Below are 4,037 nucleotides of genomic sequence, written 5' to 3' on the forward strand. Positions count from 1 at the left end.
ACTGGCCAACTTTTTCAGAAGTAGACTGCCGGCTCCTTCTTCCTAGTGTGTCTTAGTGTGGAAGCTCCACTGAAACTGTCCAACAAGGGTGACCCTGCTGGTATTTGAAATACTGGTGACAAAGCTTCCAGTATCATGGCAACACCACAAGCCCCCACAGTATGACAAATGGACAGACTGTATATAATTATACACACATATGCTCAAATCAATATTTTGTTTACAGGTAATCCCCAATTTATGGCATATTTGAGTTATGATGAACCATACTTAAGACCTTTGGTTTTTTTTTCCTTTGTACATCTTTTCATTAGTAATATGTACTACGTACAGTGTTGCAGTACGTAATTTGCTGATGTTATCACTCTCAGATGTTCAAAGATCAGATTTATGAAGATACGAATAATAAAAGGAAATAATAATGAAAACTAAAATTAAAAAAAAGGAGATATTCAACTTACATCACAACCAACTGATGACTGAATTGTTGGAATAGACCTGTGTCCTAAGTGGGAATACGTGTACTTACCCTTTCATAAACATTGTGTCCAGTGTTTGGAGCATATTTGAAGAACTTCCAGTTATATAGTTGGCCCTAGCATATGTGGACTCCACAAAACTTGTGTGTGTGTGTGTCTTTTGAGAGTAAGTTCATTATGGTTTGTAACCGTTCAAGCTAACTTTGTTGTAGTGTGTGTCTCCAGCCCCTGTGGTTCTGCATATTCCTGTATTTAGATAAATAGTAGATGAAAAATAAGCACTGATACCAGTGTGGTATTGGAGAAACTCAACCTGAGTTAGTTCAATCCTGACATTTCACATGACTACCTGGAGTTTTTCTCCATGTGTGACATTTTTCGGAACTTTGAAAAAAAATATATTCGTTCTTTTCAACCTCACTTCATTGGTAGAAAATGCTGCAGAACGAAGGTGTGACAGTTGAAAGACTTTCCCAGATGGAATGAGTGTTCCACCTGAAGCTGTGCATGCAGCAGACAGCTTTTCAAAAGTTAACCTCCATCTCTGAAGATGCTGTGTGATCCAAAGGGGGATCAGTTCTGATGTTGCTTTCTGCTACATGGGATCATTTGTTTTCAAGTCATCTTTTTTTCAGGTGTGAAGTTTCAGAAGTAGATCAGCAGGCCTTTCTTTCAAGGTGCCTCTGGGTGGACCCGAGCCTCTAACCTTTCAGTTAGCAACTGAGTGTACTAATTGTTTATACCACCCAGGGATCTTCCAGGTGTGCACTCTTGTTATTGTTAGGTGCCCTCAGGTTGGTTCTGACTCATAGCAACCTCATGCACAGCAGAAAGAAATAGTGCCCAGTCCTGCACCATCCTCGCAATCATTGTTATGCTTCAGCCCATTGTTGCAACCACTGTGTCAGTCCATCTCGTTGAGGGTCTTCCTCTCTTTTGCTGACCCTGTACTTTACCATGTCCTCCTCCAGGGACTGATCCCTTCTGATAACATGTCCAAAGTATGTGAGACGTAGTCTCACCATCCTTGCTTCTAAGGAGCATCCTGGTTTTACTTCCAAGGCAGACTTGTTCGTTCTTTTGGCAACCTATGGCATATTCAATATTCTTCCCCAGCACCACAATTCAAAAGCTACATTTCTTCTTTGGTCTTCCTTATTCATCATCCAGCTTTGGCATGCATATGAGGCTATTGAAAACACTGTGGCTTAGATCAGGTGCACCTTAGTCTTCAAGGTGACATCTTTGTTTTTAATCACTTTAAAGAGATCTTTTGCAGCAGATTTGCCCAATGCAATGCACCTTTTGATTTCTTGACAGCTGCTTCCATGGATGTTGATCGTGGATTCAAGTATAATGAAATCCTTGACAACTTCAATCTTTTCTCCGTTTATCATAAACTTATTTATTGGTCTAGTTGTGAGGATTTTTGTTATCTTTATGTTGAGGAGTAATCAGTACTGAAGGCTGTGGTCTTTGATCTTCATTAGTAAGTGCTTCAAGTCTTCTTCCTCCAATCCTGATGCCATGTTCTTCTTCATATAGTCCAGCTTCTTGTATTATTTTCTCGGCATACAGACTGAACAAGTATGATAAAAGGATACAACCCTGAACGCACACCTTTCCTGACTTTAAACCATGCAGTCTCTCCTTGTTCTGTTCGATCAACTGCCTTTTGATCTATGTACAGCTTCCTCACGAGCACAATTAAGTGTTCTGGGGTTCCCATTCTTCTCCATGTTATCCATAATTTGTTATGATCCACACACTTGAATGTCTTAGCATAGTCCATAAAACACAGGTAAACATCTTTCTGGTATTCTCTGCTTTCAGCCAAGATCCATCTGACATCAGCAATGATACCCCTTGTTCCATGTCTTCTTCTGAATCTGGCTTGAATTTCTGGCAGTTCCCTGTTGATATACTGCTGCAGCCCCTTTTGAATGCTCTTCAGCAAAATTTTACTTGTGTGTGATACTTCCGCATTCGATTGGATCACCTTTCTTGGGAATAGGCATAAATATGGATCTCTTCCAGTCAGTTGGCCAGGTAGCTGACTTCCAAATTTCTTGACATAGATGAGGGAGCACCTCCAGCACTGCATCTGTTCGTTGAAACATCTCAGTCGGTATTCTGTCAGTTCCTGGAGCCTTGTATTTAGCCAATGCCTTCAGTGCAGCTTGAACTTCTTTCTTCAGTACCATTGGTTCCTGGTCATATGCTACCTCCTGAAATGCTTAAATGTCAACCAATTCTTTTTGGTACAGTGGCTCCGTGTATTCCTTCCATCTTCTTTTGATGGTTCCTGTGTCATTTAATATTTTCCCCATAGAATCCTTCAATATTGCAACTTGAGGCTTCAATTTTTCTTCAGTTCTTTCAGCTTGAGAAATGCTGAGTGTGTCCTTCCCTTTTGGTTTTCTGTCACCAGGGTTTTGCACATATCATTATAATACTTTACTTTGTCTTCTCGAGCTGCCCTTTGAAATCTTCTGTTCAGCTCTTTTACTTCATCATTTCTTCCTTTTGCTTTAGCTACCTGACGTTCAAAACCAAGTTTCAGAGTCTCTTCTGGCATCCATTTTGGTCTTTTCTTTCTCTCCTGTCTTTTTAATGAGCTCTTGCTTTCTTTATGTATTACGTCCCTGATGTCGTTCCACAACTTGTCTGGTCTTCAGTAATTAGTGTTCAACAAGTAAAATCTATTTTTGAGATGGTCTGTAAAGTCAGGTGGGATACAGTCAAGGTCGTACTTGGCTCTCATGGACTTGTTCTCATTTTCTTCAGTTTCAACTTGAACTTGTATGTGAGCAGTTGATGGCCTGTTCGGCAGTCAGCCCCTTGTTCTGACTAATGATACTGAGCTTTTCCATCTTCTGTTTCCACAGATATAGTCTATTTGATTCCTGTGTATTCCGTCTGGCAAAGTCCATGAGTATAATTGCTGCTTATGTTGTTGAAAAAAGGTATTTGCAATGAAGAAGTTGTTGGTGTTGCAAAATCCTATCATGTGATCTCCAGCATTATTTCTATCACTGAGGCGAGGGTTGAAAATCAACCTATGGTCAGAATCAGCAGACGTGCCACTGATTAGAAAGTGATAGAGGTGGTTTGGGAAGTGGAATTAGTGACCCACCTGCGATATTTTATAAGAAATTGCAAGGCATAAATATCTCATCTGTTATGGGTTGGATTGTGTCCCCCAGCAAGATGTGTTGAAGTCTTAACTCCTGGTACCTGTGAATGTGAACTTGTATGGAAATAGGGTCTTTGAAGATGTTATCAGTTCACATGAGGTCATATCGGAGTAGGATAGGTCTTAATCCAATATAACTGGTGACCTACGTTGTTGTTGTTAGGTGCCATCAAGACAGTTCTGACTCATAGTGACCCTACGTACAACAGAATGAAAAAATGCCTGGTCTTGTGCCATCCTCCCAGTCATTGTTTTGCTTGAGCCTATTGTTGAGCCGCTGTGTCAATCCATCTTGTTGAAGGTCTTCCTCTTTTTCGCTGACCATGTACTTTACCAAGCATGATGTCCTTCTCCAGGAAATG

Source organism: Elephas maximus, chromosome 3, assembly GCF_024166365.1.
Source record: "Elephas maximus indicus isolate mEleMax1 chromosome 3, mEleMax1 primary haplotype, whole genome shotgun sequence".
Lineage (NCBI taxonomy): Eukaryota > Metazoa > Chordata > Mammalia > Proboscidea > Elephantidae > Elephas > Elephas maximus.